Source organism: Hyaena hyaena, unplaced genomic scaffold (assembly GCF_003009895.1).
Source record: "Hyaena hyaena isolate Hyena2069 unplaced genomic scaffold, ASM300989v1 scaffold_1220, whole genome shotgun sequence".
Taxonomy (NCBI): domain Eukaryota; kingdom Metazoa; phylum Chordata; class Mammalia; order Carnivora; family Hyaenidae; genus Hyaena; species Hyaena hyaena.
Genome location: NW_024081856.1, coordinates 347,883 through 368,979, shown reverse-complemented (window position 1 = coordinate 368,979; position 21,097 = coordinate 347,883). Strand labels below are relative to the sequence as shown.

Genomic DNA, 21,097 nt, shown 5'->3' with positions numbered 1-21,097 from the left:
GAAAGTTCACATTGCCTGTTTTCACACTTGGACTGGTTCATCTTACAGTGTGATTTTTCCAGATGATACCAGTCTTCTGTAGATAGCAGCACTAATAACTATTTATTGAGCTCTTGCACATACCTCCCTCTAACTGTGTGATAAGCTCCTTTCATACACTAACTGTGAGTTTGGGTTAGTGGGCATTTTGGTAGATTTTTCCAAATCTATCTGGCCCATGTTTGTCTCTACCTCCAACACCACATAACTTCCTTCCTGAATTTCCTTCCAGATTCTGGTCAAATGTTTTCTTTGTTTATCCACATGTTCTGGGATAAAGCCCTTTCTCTGCGTATTTCAAGAGGATGAATCTTGATGAGTCTGGGCCAAGCATACCATTCTACCAGCTTTACCAGACAGAAGTTAAGATGTGGGCATATGAAACAATTCTGGCCCAACAAGATGTTTGCTGGTGGCAAGGTGGCAGATGGCTTCTGCCCAAGAGTTCTGTTGCTCTCCAAAGAAATGTGTGACTTCCCTTTTTGGTCCTATGGACATGGCTACATGAGGAGATGGCTTGAGTCCTTGTGATCATCTAGCATACATAAGAGGGTAGTACTGAAGGAAAATACCAACATACACAAGGTCATCATTTGATGACCAAATCAATCAATTCTGGTCTTCTGTACTGTGAGGTAGTTGTTGTTCTTATTGTGAAAGAATTTGAATTTGGTTTTGTGTTACCTGCAGCTGAACTTACCATGAATAATGAGATGTTATTACCCCCATTTTGTTGCTGAGGAGTCTAAGGCCTCCACAACTGAGGTGTAGCAAAGCCTGGATCTGAGTCCCAAATAATTCCAAGACTGTGGATTCTGTTCTGTTGCTCACAGTACTTAACACAGAAGAGTACATTTATTGGTCACTTCACTATCTCCTCCCCACAGTGCAATTTCTTATTTGAGTAAGATTTATACCATCAAATCTGTGAGTTTTTCTAGCGCAGGGACCTTATATTGTCATGGTTTTATGACTGGACATGACATTAAGGCAAGTAAATAGTGCACTTTAGAAATTTATTTTTTTTTATCTTCTTTGCCAATGAATATTCTGGTGGCCTCTCAAAAATTTGTTTCATTCCCTTTCCCCTGAATAGCAGACATAAGGTTTATGTGAGATTAACCAGGACCCTCGTTGTAGAGGTCAAAATTGGCCCAGGTCAATCAAGATAACCCTAACTTCCCATGACATTTATAGTTTTAGAAATGATAAAATGCTGAAGGAGGATATAATGTGAAGCTTAACACTTTTAACTCATCATTTGGGCAAAAGTATATCCCCCCTTGGAAGTAAAGCCTTAATTAAGTATGGAGCTCTAGAAAATGTTGGAAGCCATCTTCCTACTATGAGGCAAGGCAGCCTAAGGATGAAAAAAAAAAAAGCACAAAGGAAGGAGAAGCTGAAAGAATTGAAGGAAAATGAGGCTTGATGATATTGGAGTCTTTGGGTCAAACCAGAGCAAAAGCCTGCCTTAATTCTGAACTTTCCAATTTTGTGAGTCAATACATCCTTTCATTGCATTTGAGTTGGGCTTTCTATCGCATACAATATAAAGAGTCCTTCCTGATATAATCTTAATTACATTTTAAATTAAAACCTATTCCAAATAAAAGATCACATTGCAAATAGTGTAAATATAGACCCTAGTCTGCGTTATCCAGCTACAAGAATAGCATTTATTACTTGTGCTCCTTTTCATTTACATTCCTGAAGTATTATAATTTTATATCTAATTTTGTATTTCTTGGTTATAAACCATTTAAGAATTTTAGGAAGTGAAGTGGAATATTAACCTTAAAAAAGAAAAATGAAATTTTATCTATATACAATTAATTCTCCTTTGTGTATCTGTCAAGTCAGGATTTGGGCATAAATACAAATCCTTCATAATAAAGAGAAACAAGATCAGTGTTTCATTGCAGCTAAGGCTGGGATTCTGAACACATGACCCTCTTATTCATTGTGGAAACTTAAATCCAGTAACCCTTGGAGCTCTGTGCCTTTTCTTAAAAATGAAGTATTTGTAAGGGAATCTATTTTTTTTTTTTACTTCTAAGCATTTATATACATATACACACAACCATATACACATGTATACATGTAAAATTATAAGGTTTATTTATTTTTTCCTGAAGAAGGCAGAGGTTTGCCTCTTGAAGATCTTGATATTACCTTTGTTGAAGGGAAGGTTAATGAAACCTGGCAATGATTTCTGGTTAAGATTTTATAAAGGGTTTAAACAGCCTTAAATTCAGTTGGTTTAGGGGATCTGCCTTTGGAAAAATTGAGGGGTTTGTTTGGAGGTGAAATAAAGATGCTACTTGACTATTCTGGTTCAAAAACTGAAATCCACATATAAAACTCACAGGCAAGGAATTGGTATTTAAAAGGGGGAAAAATCCATTCATTGACTGTTATGTTGAAAGTGAGTTCAATATCAAAGAGACTGCTATTGAAGTCGGCAACACAAGGCTGTGAGACAAATGGACTCTTCTATTTGTCTTTATGAAAACTTGGCTCTACTCTTAAGAGAGTTTTATAAACTTTCACAATCAAAATCTAACCATGAGGCAGTAATATGACTACTTGGTCTTGCTCACAAGTGGTACCTAAATGGCTTTAATGCTGCCTGTCTACTTTTATCTGCTTTTATCTCTCTGATTCTTCCACTTGACTTTGCTCTTGATAAAGAATTAATGTTTGAGCCCGTCTTCAAAGGGAATGGCAGAGCAAAAGAAAGAGTGATTGGCAGGTAATGAATGAGACCAGAGAGGTAGCCAGGCCTGATCATGAAGGAGTTTTATTTTATCTTTATCAAGACACCTCTGGGGTGCCCCCAAGGAACTTGTAAAAGAAAGAGCCCCTCGGTACGGTCAGGTTTGATTATTCCCTTAAGGGAGGTTGGTGCGGTTCTAAACAAGAGCCCTCCTTCTCCCCAAACCCTCTCCTATCCTCCGGTGGTCTGTTTTACTTTCCCTTTGCTATTCATTCCCCAATACCAATCCTGGACACTCTATCTTCTTCCACAAGCAATGGATTTCCAAAAAATTTTAATTATCTTTATCAGTTAAAAAAGAAAAATTGAAAACAAAGTAATTTTCTCTCATGCAGTAAAAGCCCCAAGACTGACCTCCCCGGGCTAGCATGGTGGCTCCCAGGGCCATAAGCTTCTTCTATCTTTCTTGCTCCCATGTCCTTTCTGTTTCTCAGAGCAACAAAATGGCTACTGGGCTCTAGCCATCACATCTGGGCCCAAGAAGGAAAAAAAAAAAGAAGGAAGAGCAAGATCAGAAGGGCTGTATTTCTAGCTTTCTATTCTCTCTTTTAAGGAAACTTCCCAGAAGCTCCATCCAATGATTCCATCTAACTGTCTGGAATGTGATCACTTGTCTATTCAGAGTTGCAAAGGAGGCTGGGGAATGTAGTACTTTAGTACTGGACACACTGCCCACCCAACAAATATCACAGAAGATAAGAATGGTTTTATGCCAGTTTCCTTTGGAATTTAATTTTTCCAGTCAAAACAGTCACAGATCCTCTCTAAAATATTTTAAGCAACACTTCATCTCTTGTAATACTTTCCCAAGATGTATTTCTTCATGGGTTTCTGTATCACAAAGGAATTTAGTAAATAGTGTAAACAGAGACAAGTATTTTTATTCAACTGCACAGCACCTGCCCGCATCGTGTCGTTCATTGAACAGTTGGCTCTTTCATATCTCCATCAGCGTGTTCTGTGCGTTTTCCTCCAAGTTTGTTGGCAAAATCCTTTTGGTCTGTTGCCACATTGCACCTTAATGTCATTTCAGTCATTTTTACTCTGGAAATAAAAGATAAGAAGTTATAATGGTTGAGTGGCATTTTGGAAAACACTAGACTGAGCATATGGTGACTTTGACTTCACTGGATATCCTGGATGTTTAATTTTTAGTTGTCTTGTTAGTCATGTTTTCATACTAATATTAGGTCTAAATTCAAGCTGCTGCACCTTAAGGAATTTTGGCATGTCCTTCCAAGCCTGGCTTCTATGTTATTAGCATGACACAGCCCTGTGCCTTAAACTCCTCAGATAAGTACTAACAGCGATTTAATATAGGCCATGTTTGTATTTTAATATTTCTGGGAGCCACATTAGTAACTACAAAAATAAACAGGTCAGATTAATTGTAATAACCTAATAGATCTAAAATGTTATAATCTCAATGCATAATTTAATAAAAATTATTAATGAGATACTTATATATTTTTGTGCTAATGTGGTAAGTATTTAATTTTCATTGTATATTTTACATTTACCATACATACCAATTTAAACTGCATTAAATTTTATTTAATGTTTATTTATTTTTGAGACAGAGTGTGAGCAGGGGAGAGGCAGAGAGAGAGGGAGACACAGAATCTGAAACAGGATCCAGGCTCTGAGCTGTCAGTACAAAGTGGGACTCAAATTCACGGATTGTGAGATCATGACCTGAGCCAAAGTCAGATGCTTAACTGTCTGAGACACCCAGGTGCCCCTTAAACTACATTTTAAATGCCCAATAGCCACACGTGACAAATGGACAGCATATTGGTCAGCACAGGCCTGTAACGTGGGGGAATATACACGTAGTTATGTCCCGGGGACAGGGTAATGGGTTTTATAATCTCCTAATCTCAAAATCATTTCCAAGAATACATGTCTCAGATAACTTCCTTTGGGATTCAGTTGTTTCTGTATTGTAATGTAAGACGGTGGCGAAGATACCTGGCCACTTGACCCAACTCCTCCCTTTAACCCCTCATGTGTCTCAATGGTCATACAATTTTGTTAGTAGATATGAATCTCACTCACGTGGCTTAACTTCCTAGCATATGCAAATAAGAGCTCTTATATTCAATAAACCCTTGGAAACTATTGTCCCAGAAATATCCTTATTCTTTCCTGAGTCCAAGATCACTTTGCTCTAGGTCTTATAGTAGCCATCAAAACCCACAGCTCTTGCTGTGTGTCTTTTCTGACCCAGATTTCCCAATAAAATCCACTAGCCTCCATGTCTTAACTCAGGAAGTTTCAGCTACAAGTAGCAGAAAAACATTACCCATACCGTCTTCAAACACAAGGAGTGATAGTGCTTCACGTGACTGGAGGAACAGAGAGAAATCAGGTGTCAGGTATGCTTTAATCATGCTTTCAGGTACTGTCTTTGGTTGGGTTCCCACGAAAGACAATGTGAAACAAAGGTCTGAGTCCAAACGGTTTACGGAGAAAGAACCCTCAGGAGAAAGGGAGTGAATAAATAAAGAAGGAGAAAGAAGAGCTAAGCAGAGACAGGATATACACTAGATCGGCTTCTGCTTGGATGCTCAGGGAGCTCCCTCTGCAGCATGAATTGTCACAAAGCCAGTCTTAACTGTGAGTCAGGAAGGTAGCCTCTTGTATTCCTGGGCTAGTCAGTCATTTGCTGTTGTTTATTTTAGGGCTGAAAGGGTGCATAACTTTTGGGAGAGGGCAGCTGGGCATCCCATCCACAGAGAGCAGTTCTCAGGAGAAAAGAGCAGCTGTCGGCTCTCCAGCCCACACTCCTAGCAGCGGGAGTGTCAGTGGGTGTTCAGGGCAGGGTATCCACAGCATCTACTATGGCTGCATTTCCTATGCGTTTCTTGTTATACTCTCTGTGTATGGATTTTGCCTTTAGCATTTCTTGTCTCCTGGTTTCACGTGGCTGCCAGCAACTCCTGGGGAAACCAACTTTTCAATTCATATTCTTGGGGGGGACCAGAATATTAGAATCCCTATGAGTCGCTCAAATGAGTTAGGAAAACTCCCAGAAGCCCCCAACAATTTTCTCCTATGATTTATTGGCCAAAATCTAGTCACATGATCGTTCCTGAACATTTCATTAGCAAGGAGAGTGAGATGACCTTGAAATCAGTCAGGTTCACACCTGGTCCGAGGTCACTGCCCACTGAAGGAGAAGGAGAATAGACAATGGGGCACCAGCCCGCAGGCACACAACTCACTCCGAGAGAGCCTGAGAAATCAATTTCTGTCAAAATGTAAGTAACTGTCAATGGCTTCTAGGAAGGGGGTCTTTTGGGGGACTTTTCTCTCATACGACACAAAAAGGGGAGGAGGATTCAACATAAGAATATATTCATGGAATTAGCATCATATAGTACAAATATGACTTGGTGACATAGTACAAATTGCAACTTTGTTTCCTTTTGTTAAAAAAATGTTTAACATTTATTTATTTTTTGAGAGACAAAGACAGAGCGTGAGTGGGGGAGGGGCAGAGAAAAAGGGAGTCACAGAATCTGAAGCAGGCTCCAGGCTCTGAGCTGTCAGCACAGAGCCCAATGTGGGGCTCGAACCCACAGACTGCAAGATCATGCCCTGAGCTGAAGTCAGATGCTCAACTGACTGAGCCACCCAGGCACCTCACGACTTTATGTTTTTAACAAGTTAGTAAAAGAAACAGATAAAAAGGAAAACATATATTATATATAATAATTATTATTACATTAATATACTATTATTATCATATATATGTGTGCATGTATGTGTATACACACACACACATGCACACATATATATGCAAGTTTTATAGTTGATGAACTGAAACTGTCAATGATTACCAGAGCTCTATAACGTAAAAAATTGTTTTTCCCCTTCTTCTCCCCCACGGTCCTCCATTAAGTTCCTCCTAATCCTCCAATACGAGCATGCAAACATATGGTATCTGTCCTTCTCTGCCTGACTTATTTTGCTCAGCATAACACTCTCAAGTTCCATCCATGTTGCTACACATGGCCAGATTTCAACCTTTCTCATTGCCATGTAGTATTCCATTGTATAGATAAACCACATCTTCTTGATCCATTTGTCGGTTGATGGCCACGTAGGCTCTTTCCATGTTTTGGCTATTGAGAGTGCTGCTATGAACATTGGGGTAGGCGTGCCCCTATGCATCAGCACCCCTGTATCCTTTGGGTAAATTCCTAGTAGTGCTATTGCTGAGTCATAGGGGAGTTCTATTGTTAATTTTTTGAGGAACCTCCACACTGTTTTCCAGAGGGGCTGCACCAGTTTACATTCCCACCAACAGCGTAGGAGGGTGCCCGTTCCTCCACATCCTCACCAGCATCTAGAGTCTCCTGCTTTGTTCCTTTTAGCCACTCTGACCGGCGTGAGGTGTTATCGCAGTGTGGTTTTGATTTGTATTTCTCTGATGAGGAGGGATGCTGAGCCCAGATGTTTGTTGGCCATCTGGATGTCCTCTGTGGAGAAGTGCCTGTTCATATCTTCTGCCCATTTCTTCACTAGATTGTTTGTTTTTCCGGTGTGGAGTTTGGTGAGTTCCTTATAGATTTTGGATACTAGCCCTTTATCTGCTATGTCTTTGCAACTATCTTTTCCCATTTCGTCAGCAAACCATGAGAGACTCGAATGCCAAGAACAAACTGAGGGCTGATGGGAGTGGGAGGGGAGGTGAAGGGAGGTGATGGGAATGGAGGAGGGTACTTGTGGGGATGAGCACTGGGTGTTACATGGAAACCAACTTGACAATAAACTATTAAAAAAAGGAATTATCTTTGTCAAAAACAATTTGTATAACTGTACACTTATATATTTGAGTAGATTTATACCCATTCACTCTAAAAGTCAAACAGATTGCATCATGAATGTACATCTTGGGTTTTGTTCCCAACTATACTACTTAGTATAGTTTATATAATTCTGGAGAACTGATTTAACTTGTCTGAATTTCACTTTCTTTATTTCCACAGTAAATACATACATACATACATACATACATACATACATATTTCTCCTACTTTTATTTCAGGTAACATCTTTCATTTGTTTATTTTTCAAATTTTTGTTTTATTTAAAATCTAGTTAACATACTTCTTAACATAATATTGGTTTCAGGAGTAACTTAATGATTTATCACTTACACACAACACCCTGCACTCATCACAAGTACCTTCCTTAATGCTCATCACCCATTTAACTCACCCCCTACCCATCCCACTCCATAGCCCTCAGTTTGTTCTCTATAGTTAAGTGTCCCCTATAGTTTGCTTCCCTCTCTTTTTTCCCCTTTCCCCTATGTCTATCCATTTTGTTTCTTAAATTCCACATATGAGTGAAACCATTGTGTCTTTCTGACTGACTTATTTCACTTAGTATAAGTGTAGCTCTATCCATGTCATTACAAATGGCAAGATTTCATTCTTTTTAAAAAAAATGTTTATTTATTTTGAGAGAGAAAGACAGAGACAGAGCATGTGCACACAAGCAAAGGAGGGTCAGATAGAGAGGGAGAAGGAGAAACCCAAGCAAGCATATTATAAAATCAGGCTCTGTCAGTGCAGAGCCCCATGTGGGGATTGACCCAATGCACCATGAGATCATGTCCTGAACCAAAATCAAAAGTGAGATGTGTAACTGACTGAGCCACCCAGGTGCCCCAGATTTTGTTCTTTTTGAAGGCCAAGTAATATTCTATCGTGTGTGGTGTGTGTGTATACACATATGTGAATCATATGGTAGTCCTATTTTTAACCTTTTGAGGAAACTCCATACTGTTTTCTAGTGCACCTGTTTGCATTTCCCCTTTCTCCACATCCTCACAAACATCTGTTTTTTCCTGTGTTATTAATTTTAGCCACTCTGATAGGTGTGGAGTGGTATCTTATCATGGTTTTGATTTGTATTGCCCTGATCATGAGTGATGTTGAGCATCTTTTTCAAGTGCTTGTTAGCCATCTGGATGTTTTCTTTGGAAAAATGTCTATTCATGTCTTCTTTCCAAGCCTTAACTGGATTATTTGTTTTTGGGTGTTGAATGTGATAAGTTCTTCAGAGATTGTGGATACTAACCCTTTATCAGACATGCCATTTGCAAATATCTTCTATTCTATAGGGTGTCTTTTAGTTTTGTTGCTTGTTTCCTTCATTGTGCATAAGCTTTTTCATGTTTGTTTTCGTTTCCCTTGCCTCCATCAATGTGTCTAATAAGAAGTTACTAGGGCACAGGGCACCTGGGTGGCTTAGTCGGTTGAGTGTCCGACTTTCGCTTAGGTCATGGTCTCGCGGTTCGTGGGTTCGAGCCCCGCATCGGGCTCTGTGCTGACTGCCAGCTCAGAGCCTGGAGCCTGTTTCAGTCTGCGACTCCCTCTCTCTCGGACCCTCCCCTGTTCACGCAGTGTCTCTCTCCTAGAAATAAATTAAAAAATATTAAAAAAAAATAAGTTACTAGGGCTTAAGTCAAAGAGAAAGAAGTTGCTGCCTGTGTTCTCTAGGATTTTGATGGTTTCCTGTCTCATATTTAGGTTTTTCATGCATTTTGAATTTATTTTAGTGTTTGGTGTAAAAAAGTGGCCCAGTTTCATTCTTCTAATGTTATCATCCAATTTTCCCAACACCATTTGTTGAAGAGACTGTCTTTTTTCCATCAGATGTTCTTTCCTACTCTGTTGAGGACTAGTTGAATATATAGTTTTGGGTCCACTTCTAGGCTTTCTCTTTTGTTCTATTGATCTATGTGTCTGTTTTTGTTCTAGTACCACACCATATTGATGAATACAGCTTTATATATATTTCTCCTACTTTGGTGGCGATAATGTGACATAATGAACTAATGAATATAAAAGTCTTGTGAAGGATATACTTACATGTTTTATGATATCTTTATTATAGTATTATTACAATAGGAAATTGATTTGGGGATTCTCTTCTAGAATATTTCTACAGCTCTAATAATGTTCCAGGTATTGGGCCTGATGCATTTAAATATAGCAACTGTTAAATATAGCAAAATAAATATAATATCTATTTGTGCTAGGCCATACAAGGCCGCTTAGCTTCCACCTTGTTTGCTGGAACATTTGCAGTCAGAATTCTGTGCTACCTTGTAGGAAATCTGATCATCCTGTGGTCACCATGATGGTGAAGACTTGAGGAGAAATCACAGGTAGAGGCCCTGAGACTACATCAATGTGATGCCAGTAAGCACAGCCGTTTGACTCATCTTAGCTCAGTCACCAGACATGTAAGTGAAGAAGCTTTTAGATAATTCTGGCCTCCTCCATTCAAGTCAACTCCAACCTGGTGATCTTTCCCAGCCATGGTTCCTGACAGTGAAGCACAGACAAGCCATACTGGCTATACTCTATGTGTATTCCTGACCCATACAATTCAGAAGCAAAATAACATTGTCATGGACACACCATTACATTTCAGAGTGGTGTGTTATGCAGTAAAAAATAATTAGAAGGGTTTCTCTGTTGGTTCCACAAACCCCTACATAGTCTCATTTTTTTATAGGTGGAAATGAAGAGAGAACTTCAGTAACTTTTAGTCCTACCATTGACAGTGTCAGATCTAGGATTTGAACTCAGATCTGTCCTAAGGAAGAAACTTTGTTTTTCTTACCACCACCAAGCTGACCTCTGAAGAGGGCACTTGTGTAGCCAGCCTGCTGAGTCCTCAGGATGAAGGGGCAAAAAGAGAAACATGTCTTCTTGCTTCAGTGCTTGTTTGTTTCCAGGCCCTCTGCAGGATGATCATTTGGAGAGCTGAATCCCTCACATTTGTTATTATCTGCCTCAGACATCTTAATTAAATGCTTTGGAAGCCTGAACCATACAATCAAAACTCTAAGCACTTTTCTCTCCCTGGGGAAAAATAAATGTAAACTAAAATTTCTGTCCACTGTTCAAATTCCAGCTATTGATTTCTGCTCTTGATTTTAACCTACTTTCTCTCTGAGAGTGCAAGTCCCTCAACAAAATAAGAATAAATAAAAGCAAGTGGGTGCCTCCTGGGTGAGAGAGGGAGGGGGATTAGAGCACGCTGGTAAGGGCCTGGGTTGATGCTTCAATAGGAGAAGGGTTAAGGGACCTTAAGTCAAAACTTGCTTGAACTTGAAAATTCTTTCTTGAAATCCCAATACAAGATCTTTATACTCTCTCAGTGCACTTTGCTCTATGTAGGCTCTCACAATAAGAATAAGAATGGTTATAAGAGAGAACAGGAAAGCAAAAGAATGGCCTGTGAAATAGTGAGCATTTTACCAACTAATGTTTTAGATGGAAGAAAAATTTGCTCCCTCAATTTGATTAGATAAAGAGACAGAGGTCCAGAGAAACTATGTGGTATTTCTGAGGTAGCAGGCAAAGGAAACAGTCCCTGCAGAATTCTCTATTCTGTAGTCTTGCTCCCTGAGACTTGTCCAGCTTTATTTATGTATTTGTATTCAGTGTGACTGTTATGACTGATGCCTGCTTTACATAAAATTGGGTCACTTTGGTTCAGTGGGGCCATATTTGGAATAAGAATGGTCGGGGAGCCTGAATGGCTCAGTCAATTAAACATCTGACTCTTGATCTCGGCTCAGGTCATGATCTCACAGTTGTGAGTTCCAGTCCTGTGTCAGGCTTGGTGCTGATGGCTTAGAACCTGCTTGGGATTCTGTCTCTCCTCTCTGCCCCTCCCCAACTCATGCAAACACACACACACACTCTCTCTCTCTCAAAATAGATAAACTTAAAAACACTGTTTAAGTGGTGAAATGTCAATACATTTTAGCAGATACGATTGAGCATTTAAATGATCTATGGAAGGCTCTGGTGAGGTGCTTTGCAGATGTTATTTCATTTAATCTTCACAGTTCCCTGATGTCGCCGTCCATATCTCTATATTTACATCTAAAAACTGAACTTTTAAGTTACCTTGGAGATGGCAACGCTTTGACTTGAGTGCAGATTCATCTTCTCCCAAAGTCTCTGTTCATTCTAACAGTGCCAGTGTTTCCCATGGTAGTTACAAGGTTATTTTAGATGGCTCCAGGATGGACATAATAGAGGGCAATATTTCTGTGTTGATTTTAGTGTGCATTAGAAAAAGAACATAACAGGGGTGCCTGGGTGGCTTAGTTGGTTAAGCATCCGACTTTCGCTTAGGTCATGATCTCGCAGTTCGTGGGTTCGAGCCCTGCGTCGGGCTCTGTGCTGACTGCCAGCTCAGAGCCTGGAGCCTGTTTCAGTCTGTGTCTCCCTCTCTCTCTGACCCTCCCCTGCTCACGCTGTCTCTCCCTCTCTCTCTCCTAGAAATAAATAAAAACCTTAAAAAAAATTAAAAAGAAAAAGAACATAACAGACCCATAAAGCTCAAATATTTACAGATGTTATTTCTTATTGAGATATTTATTTACATTTTAAAAAGTGCATGAGGTTAATACTCACAAAACAATGATATAAACAAATTAAAATAGCTTAGGCAAAAATATGAAGAGGTATGCAACCCAGTTGAAGTTTTAGAAACTGTACTGTACTTGCCCCCATGATATCGTTGACTGGCTATTGGCTATTGAGGGCTTTCCAAAGAAATCATTCAGATTTACTGATACTTAACACAAGTGAGGTGTGGTTTTAAAGTCTATCAATTATCTTAGGGTTGGAGTATGCTCTTAAAGAAAATGTATGGCTCTTTTAAATTTCATCTGTTTAATTTAGTAGAAATGTGCATCTCATGTATTCACAAAGCGTTGTTTTTAGATGGGAGCACCATCCATCCGTCCATCCATCCATCTGTCCATCTTCCATTCAATGGCATTTATAGGCACCTGAAATATAGTAGGAATAGTATAATTAATGCACATTCCCTATGTGATAACAGCTCTTGCCTACTTGTTGGAGACTTATAGTGCCAACATTTATTTATGACATATTTATTTGTGGGCAAAGTGCTACGGGATCAACTGAAGAGCAAATAACTCCCTAACTCTTCAGGAGGGGGGTGGGCTCTGGGAAAATATCACAGTGCAGAGACTTCTATCATAGATAATAAACTGCCACTAAATTCCATCCCGATGGGGGTCAAGTGAAAACCTCCTACCTACATCTGATAAGTCATAGGAATCTAGTTTGGGGTAAAGATAGAGCATGGTATTTCCCAAGGTGAAAGATCTAGCATAATTGTCACTTAGAGCTTATCTTTTTTAACATCACCATTCTTGACTAGATAAAATTATGTTTAGTATTATCCTGAAGTAAACAGAATCATAATAATAATGGCTTGAAAGAAGCATGAGTAATGAATTAATACTTTTTAAGTACATTAGCATCATCTTCAAAGAAGAGAATGTATACCATAATATCGTTCACTCAGAGTAATGAATAACGTCACAGTTCACTTTTTAAAAAAAATTTTTTAACGTTTTATTTATTTTTGAGAGAAAGTTAGAGACAAAGTGAGCGGGAGAGGGTCAGAGAGACAGGGAGATACAGCATTTGAAGACAGGCTCCAGGCTCTGAGCTAGCTGTCAACGCAGAGCCCGATGCAAGGCTCGAACTCACAAACCATGAGATCATGACCTGAGCCGAAGTCGGACATTTAACCCACTGAGCCACTCAGGCACTCCACACATTTACCTTTTGAAGCTTAATTTCTGGCCATTTGTTGATGACATCATCAAAATTAATCTTCTTCACACATTCCTGGACAAAAGGGTATACTTAGAGTTTTCGATCTATTTTATTCACAGTTGATGAGAAGACATACTTTATTAATTTTAATTCCCAAGAGTTGTTTTTATGTTAAGCAACCTATATGGAAATGATTCTGAAACCCTTTAAATGTAAGGATGAGTTTGGCAGAGATTTTAAAAATTCCATTTTATAATAAATCCTCCAAAATGCAACTACCCATAGATTTGTTTCTTCAAGATAGCATGATTGATTCTAGGGGCTTTAAACAAATACCTCTGTAGCTGAAAAATTATAAACAGAAACCATGCAATGACAGACTTAGCCACTCAAGTTCTGTTTCTTGTCTTCGCGATCATGGTGCCATCATTATTTATTTCCAGGTTACTGTTGAAATACAAGAATGTATATTACAGGATCGGAGCCTGAAGCCAGCTCAAAGGATTTCAAACCATTACTCATTTACTCTCAAAGATAATTCATACATGGCTGTGTCTAGGCATTCTGGGTCAGGCTGTCTCGTGGAGAATTCGCTGAGTTTCATGTTGCTATAATGAAATATGTTAATTTTCTGGTTGCATATATATTTTCAAGCTTGAAAGGTAACCACAGCAATTGTTTACCAGTTAAACAATATCATATTTTTTTTAGAGAGGAGCATCGCTAACATGACTGGCTGACATGATTCAGATTTGCGAGGGCATGGTATTAATAAAATTTAGGCTGACCTTTAGTCAGTTTTATCATTGTTTTAGCATTGTCTACAGGCACTACCTATGTGCTATTGACCGCAGCGGGGGCCAGCCACTCCCAGGCCCAGCCTTGGTATGCCTCTGCCCTGTGCAATCTTTGTTAGATGGCAGAGCCCTGGAAATTGGTCCTGGCCTTTCCAGTGAGAATAACCATGTAGTTCACAACAATAACAGTAAGCCCTGGTTTGAGACTCCAGAAGTGTCTCCAGGTAAGGAAATCTGCCCACATGTCCTGACCTCTGGGATTCTCTCTCTGGGATTCCTGGGTCTGGAGTGATAGCACATCACCTTCTCAGCGCCGGGGAGTCTGACCCTCTGGTTCTGAGGGCTAAGCTGACTCCCACAGTTCCTACAACTGTGTGTCCTCCTCTGAAAGAGCACAGGTATTGGACCACATCGGGAGACACACACTCAGGCGGCTATAGAGGCTGAGCAGTCGACAACGTGAGTGAAGAGCACAAGGCGGGAGCAAGAGAAAGACTTGGGCACTGGAAACCAGAGCACCCACATTCTGTCCAAAGTAGGTAGCACCCAGCTGCTTCTTGCCAGTCACCACCACGTGCAGGTAGAGTGTTGCCAGATATTTACCTTTCCCCCCAAAAGATTAGTTATCTTGCTTTTCTATTTTAAATCATGTGTTTTTCAAAGCTGGAAATGAATTAAAAATATTGAAAATCCAAATGAGCCAAATAAGGCATATCTGCAGGCCAGTTTATGGTCTCCCAACCTTGTGAGCGTTCTGATCCTTGGATTCTTTTACAATTCTACCTTGCTGGCAAAGAAGAGGCTTGGCTGTCTTTCCTGGGTAGGGCCTCCAAAAAATGGTTTCTGGTCAGATGCCAAGCTCACAGCTGGGACTTTCATAAATCAATGACTACATTGTTGATTTGGTCCAAATCTATTTAATCCATCCAGATCTCATCCACCAGGCTGGGAGAAAAGGGGATTACCTTTTATCAATGGTCTCCATTCTGCATCATGGCTTTGGGGTCCATCGGGGATCAGGTTGACTTTTTCTATTAAGACACAAATACAAATGGAAATGGAAATGAAACAAATGGAAACTCCCACACTAGACAAAATGAAGGTCCAGAATCTTTTCATGCTAAGAAGCCTCTTTATTTTAGTGGTGAACGATGAGCTCATACGCTTTCGAAAGGATACATTGAATAAGATCTATTTTTACAGTTTGCTTTTATGTACACTTTGTGTGCACTTGTGTGCGTGCGTGCTAATATTTCCAGTTTAATTCGCTCGAACACTTAATTATTAGGGACACTTTTTTTTTTTCCTTGCAATTTACTGCAGCTCATTGGTGGTTTCAGTTCTTGGTGGTTTCAGTTCTTCTTCTCTTATTACTTTGGTATTTTTCTAAAATACACAAAATGTTATTTTGAAGCAATTCTACAAAGTACCCTTAACGATGAACAAGAGATGAGAGTCACTGAAATGAAGACGGAAGACAGGGAAGCAGGAGACCAGGAGAGAGCAAAACGGGAAATAAAACCTGAACAGAATGATTACTCACTGTAGTCATTAATCAAAACTATTGCTCTTTATTATTATGTTAGGTCCTGGTGGGCTTGCCTCTGGGACAGAAACCCAGGCTCTCATTCTTTTGTTCAATGTTTCCATTGTAATGAGAGAGGGCCCTTATTCAAAATATAATGCCATTTCCGGAGAATTTATAAAAAACATACTGAAAGCTAATGTGTGAGAATTCTCTATCCCCAGTTTTCCATGCCATTAAAGACATTTTCATTTGCATTGTTTGCTGTGAACAATTAAAGGAGAGGAGAGAGCATACTCCATTACAAATTAAACCTTTTCGGAAGAGGATTAAAAATGATCTTATAAACAGGCTTTTTAGTGTAAGAGCATCAGCTTTAGCTCTGAATTGAAAAATCAGTGCCACAGAGAAACAGAAGCGAGAGCATTTAATGAATCTACAGTTTATCCTTTCCTATTGTGATACACAACAAGAAACCATAATTTTCTTAGGACTTTTCTGTTTAATTTTTAGGAACAACTGCATTAACCAAGAGGGTAATTATTACTGGAAAGGAGTGCCTCAGGATGCTTTACAATCGCAGGCACAACACAAGAATGAGTCTCCATGCTTGAAATTTAATCTCTCGCACTGCTGGGATCTAATACCAGAGTACCTGAATTGCAACCATTTGCAAAGTACTTCTTCCTGTGTCTGTTCTTGCCTGTTTTTATTTAACTCCTGGAAAAAAAAAAAGCTTACATCAGTCATTTGAAACAATTATTCTAAACTACTGCCCCATTGATGAAAGGAACAAAGCATTCCTGGCAGGGACCAAGAAGTGATTTATATAGAACACTTTCAATGAATATTTCACTTTTTACTTTGCCTACATAGACACAAGCCAAGAGAAGCCAGAAATGTCATTTCAGAATCTGTATGAGCATTTCAAGGCTGAATGTCAAACAAGCTTTAGAAAAGGAAAAAAAAATCACCATTAAAGACAGACATGAATAATCATCCTTGTAATTTAATCGTTGCTTATGTCTTTAATTATTGAAATCGGTGGCTTTTTAGGGTGGTTTGGGGCATAGGAGATCTTGGTAGGTTTCCAGTTTGAGATCGTGCTTAAAATACAGAAACTTGGGCCCCACCCCAAATCAATGAATCAGAGTATCTAATTTATGGGTCTGGAATAAGATTTAGGAAAATGAATTTTAGACAAGCACACCTCGGGGGTTCTGAGGAAGATCACTTTTTGGGACACCCTGCACTACAGCTGCAACAAATTACCCATGTTTATCGGACATTTTGCTAGCAGCGAACTGGTTTTTACACTCAGCACAGAAAGAGACCAAATACAGAGCTGCTCTGACAAAGGCAGGGGGTCATTCGAGAGGCCTGTGGCCTTGACCCGTTCTCCAACCCTAAGAAGTACCCCAGAATGTGTCCCCACGGACTGCGGACCACCAGTACACCTCTCTCCTCAAAGCCCAATGGAACAAAAGCTCTTCTATTTCCTTCCTGGGAAGAACTACAAAGTTGACATGAACATTCTTGCGAGAATTTCACTAACGTTTTGGGGGATCTATACGTAATCAAGACTCATATGTAACAGGCAGCCCCTGCTACGGCCTAAGCAGCTGTTCAAGGCCATCCTCTCTTGTAATTGGCTATTGTGCAGGCCATCAACGTTATTAAATATTTTATATCTCCAGTGTTTTTTTTTTAATTGAATTTTCATGGCAGACAGCAATATTTGGCTGCTTAACGACTGTTCCGAGCCATGCTTTTGCTTTTCTGCATTATACTATAAAGGATAAAAACTCAGTGTTGCCTCTCCCAGCTTCTTCTGCAGCCAAGAAGGGCCGGCTCCTAGTTTTGAACAGGGAGATGTAAAGCTGTCTTCTGGAGTCCTTCTACGAAGGATTTTCTCTCTGTGATGAAAGCAAAAGCATTTCTACAGAGAATCTCTGTGTTCTGCCCTGGAAGCAGTCATGGGAAGGAACCACGGAGGAAGTGGCAGCAGCCACCTTACCATCCAGGGCAGAGCCCAAGAGAATGTATGGGACAGTCATCCACACTGCCATGGCAGAGGCTAATGAGTAATCCTGAAAGGGGCTGCCGCCAGACTTCTTTTTTTTATACATATATTTTAATTTTTAATGTTTATTTATGTTTTTAAACTTTTTAATGCTTTATTTATTTTTGAGAGAGAGAGAGAGAGAGAGAGAGAATGAGCAGGGGAGGGTCAGAGAGAGAGGGAAACACAGAATCCAAAGACAGGCTCCAGGCTCTGAGCTAGCTGCCATCACAGAGCCTGACACAGGGCTCAAACCCACAAACCGTGAGATCATGACCTGAGCTGAAGTCGAACGTTTAACTTACCGAGCCACCCAGGTGCCCCAATGTTTATTTATTTTTGAGAGAGAAGGTGCAAGAGAGACAGAGTGCGAGCGGGGGAGGGGGAGAGAGAGAGGGAGACACAGAATCCAAAGTAGGCTCTAGGCTCCAAGCTTATCAGCAGAGAGCCTGACACGGGGCTCAAACTCATAGACTGCAAGATCATGCTCCGAGCTGAAGTCAAACATTCAACCGACGGAGCTACTCAGGCGCCCCTAAACTTCTTGTTAAATAAAAATTGCCCTGCTTAGATTTTATATCTCCTTATAGTTTAGTATTTTTGTTTCTTTTACCTGAGAGCATTCTCACTGATAACGTCTTCAACAAATCTCTTTCTTCACCTCTGGACCTTCTCTTAGTGAAATATTTTCCCAGAAACTTTCTTTCAGTAGTATTCTAGAATTTCCAGTGTGGTGACCAGTGGTATAATTTGCATAGACACACATACTTCAGAGTCAAGATCAGAGTACTCAAAGTTAAATTCTGTTGCACCAGAACTCAAAACTATCTTTGTACACATGATTTTATTAATTGATTGATAGCTACCTTATCTTAGGGGCACTTGGGTGGCTCATTCGGTTAAGTGTTCGACACTTGATTTTGGCTCCGGTCATCATATTGGGGTTTGTGAGATCAAGTCCTGTGGTGGGCACTGTGCTGACTGTATGGAGCCTGCTCAGGATTCTCTCTCCCTCTCTCTCTGTTCCTCCCCTGCTCTTTCTCACTCTCTCTCTCAAAATCTTTAAGTAACCTTTAAAACATAAAAGAAAAGAAGAGAAGAAAAGAAAAGAAGAGAAAAGTGTTTAGAAAAATGTATAAGTATTCCCAAATCACAGCCACATTAAATTAAGGAATTAGCACAGAATGCCAAAGGGAGCAAAGGTTAGAACACAAAATAAAGCCTGGGTGGGAGAAGATAGAAAAATGCATAACCTGAGGTCCTCTGTAGTAGGGCCGTATATTTGTTTTTAAACCAAATAGTAGTTATTCAAAGTGAATCAATTGTTCAGAACAATTGTAACTATTCTTGACCCTAATGTCAGGAAGGATTTTTTTTCCTGGGGATCCTTATAAATAGAGCATTGTGTAACACGTTCAGGTTCTGTGGTGTGGCATCCCTCCACATTCTCCAGTGGCACCGCACCAGGCTGAGTGGTCCTTCATGATGCTCATCAGCACTACCCAAAGGGAAGCAAAGAAGAAGTAGCCTGCCTACATAGACCACCTACCTAACAAGGATGGGTGGTACACACTAGGATAGTTTGCTTAGTTTGAATAAACTGAACCTAATTTTTTAAAAAGAGTGTTGGGATTTTAGTGGAGCACAGACTCGGAAGCCAGGTTGCCTGACTTTGAATCCTAGCTTTGCTGCCTACTAGCTGAGTGACCATGGACAAGTTATGTAATTTTTCTGTATGGTAATAATAACACTTAGTTCATAGATTTTTTTGAAAAGGGAGTGTGTTATAGTGTCTGGTGATAATAATTACTATGCAAATGTTTGCTATGATCCTCTTTAGGGCTTTGAGCTAAACCACGTAAAAATGCTCCATGCTCAGTCCCAAAGTAGATAGGGGGGTTTTCTCACACGAAGCCATTCTCGGGCACCAGCTGGGTGTCCCACAATTCAACTCCACGTTGTCACCATCTACCTGGAGGTAATGTCAGATTCCACAGGTTAAGGACTCCATCCTACAAGACTGACCATCTCTCCCCCACAATGACAATAACCCAGTTTCTTCCTTTTGCTCTGGCTGACCACTAGCGATAGATGGAGGTTCTATCTGGTTAATTTGCCAGAGCAGCTCACAGAACCCAGAGAAATTTTTTACTTACTGAATGACCAGTTCATTTTAAAAGGATAGAAGTCAGGAGCAGCCGGACATCATGAAATATCGTTAAGACCTAACCCTAGGAGTTCCAGAATATAAATTCTCTGCATTCTGTTGTCAAGCAAACATAGAGTTCCATGTAGATTCAAGGGAAAAGGCTCAGACTGCACATCCTTGCTGTCGTCTTTAATCTATCACATCAAGTATACACCCTCCTGGTCCAGCCTGGGATATGTGCATGTGTCATTGCACGTGACCACATTCCTTCTTTAGTCTCACAAGTGCTGCTAGATGAAACAATAGTTCAAACACTTTTAGGAAAATATTTGTATTGGGGGACTTTTGACCACAGAAACCATTGAGTATTAATCACCTAATATTTTCTTAATATCAGTACAACCTATTTTGTACCATGACACATACACAGGATTTCCCGATTGTAAGATTGGCGATCTCCACTTTCTCCTCTATGGATTGGGCCAGGAGAGAACTCAAGCTCTCAGAACTTGGCAGTTATGCACTTAGACATCTGTTACCTATGTGAAGCTTTCTGATGCCACCAGAAATCACCGCCTAGTATCCAAAATGCAATACGAATCAGTGTGCCAGGTTACAGGCTTTGCAGGTCAAGTGAAAAGTGGATCACCTGTGTTAGAGGCTGAGATAAAACATTATGGTTGAACCTGTTGTAAAAATTCCTCCAGATGGAAGAAACCATAAAAAAGACAGAAACTTGGACTTCAGCTATGTAATAAAGGAAAAGTGTAGAGTTGTGAAAGAATACAACTGGTCTCAGGTTTGTCTTTCACTTTCTAGAAGTCTCATAGCGGAGGATCCCAGGCTGAATTTGTCCTTCACACTATCCAATGAGCACAACGTTGTGTTTGTTTGTATTTTCTTTGTTTGTTATGGGTGTGTGTGTGTGTGAATTTGAATGGGTTTGGGTAGCATATTCATGTTACTCTTAGGCACAGTGCTCACTACCCTTTACTGTCCCACACTGATCTGTTTCACTTATGGATGTTAGGTGTTTAATGCTTGCAACTTGAGGTTTCACGAACTCTATGCACTTCTCTGGTTATTAACACCTTTTTGGTTCAGAA

General features: G+C 39.9%; 1 long non-coding RNA gene across 1 annotated transcript; it reads right to left on the bottom strand.

Annotated features, from left to right (window-relative positions):
• Positions 1 to 12,317: 12,317 nt before the first annotated feature.
• On the bottom strand, positions 12,318 to 20,088 carry LOC120224679. Its single transcript, XR_005526636.1, has 4 exons — positions 19,999 to 20,088; positions 15,221 to 15,286; positions 13,465 to 13,530; positions 12,318 to 12,656 (listed from the first exon to the last, which is right to left on the bottom strand). It is a non-coding gene; the product is annotated as an uncharacterized LOC120224679 (long non-coding RNA).
• Between the last annotated feature and the right edge of the window lie 1,009 nt (positions 20,089 to 21,097).